Source organism: Phascolarctos cinereus, unplaced genomic scaffold, assembly GCF_003287225.1.
Source record: "Phascolarctos cinereus isolate Bilbo 61053 unplaced genomic scaffold, phaCin_HiC Scaffold_7;HRSCAF=346, whole genome shotgun sequence".
Classification (NCBI taxonomy): Eukaryota; Metazoa; Chordata; class Mammalia; order Diprotodontia; family Phascolarctidae; genus Phascolarctos; species Phascolarctos cinereus.
Window position 1 is genome coordinate 186,838,876 of NW_027556180.1, and position 849 is coordinate 186,839,724.

Below are 849 nucleotides of genomic sequence, written 5' to 3' on the forward strand. Positions count from 1 at the left end.
TGATGGCAGGACACTTCAAAGATGAAAAGCACCAGAAAGCAGGGATGGGACGGATTCATTAACACTTCTCATCCACCACAACAAGAAAAGAGTGCTTTTTCTCTTTAGTCCCAAGTAGTTTCTGGGTCAAAGTCCATGATGTGTTCTTCCCAGGCAGCAAGGTCAACATTCTTTCAGAGTACACTGCCTCCATGATTTCTTTTAGCGAACCAAGGAAAGGAGGGTGGCTAATGCTGTAAAGGGTGATGAGTAGGCCATGGCAAGTCCTTGCAAACCAATGACAAAGTACCGGCATCCTTTGGTGATCACTTTCCCAACATTCTTGCCATATTTCTTGAGCTTCTTCCTATATTTCTTTTTGGGCTTTTCTCCGGCTGTCTGCTCCTCCAGGGGCTCGTAACTCTCCTGCAAAAAGGCAAAGTGAACTTTCTTGGAATGAGGTGCCTTCTCCTTCCTCACCTCACCCTGGGGCCCCGGGCGCTGCAGAGGTACTACTTGCCCCTCAGTCTCCTCTTCTTCCTCCTCTTCTTCTAATTGCGGGTGCTGCAGGATATAGGCCTCCCCCTCCTCTTGCTCCTGCCTCGGGAACCTGAGAAGGTATCTGCCCTCCGCCTTGCCTCGGAGCCTGGCACCCGCCGTCATGCTGCTGCTGGAGCTGCTGCACCCCGGCGGACTGCAGAGGAGAGGAGTGGGGAGGAGAGGAAAGAAGGGAGAACCTGTGCTCCCCGCCTTCTCTGACCCTCAGCCCTGTGATTGTCTTGTTTTTTTTTTTTTCAAGTAAGCTTCAATCTGTATTCAGACACCATCAGTTCTTTCTCTGGGGATAGGTGGCATTTCTCATCATAAGTC

The 849-nt window shown here is 50.8% G+C and overlaps 1 pseudogene; it reads right to left on the bottom strand.

The window, feature by feature from the left end:
• Window positions 1–200: 200 nt before the first annotated feature.
• LOC110194619 (required for drug-induced death protein 1 pseudogene) lies at window positions 201–642 on the bottom strand (annotated as a pseudogene).
• Window positions 643–849: the final 207 nt, after the last annotated feature.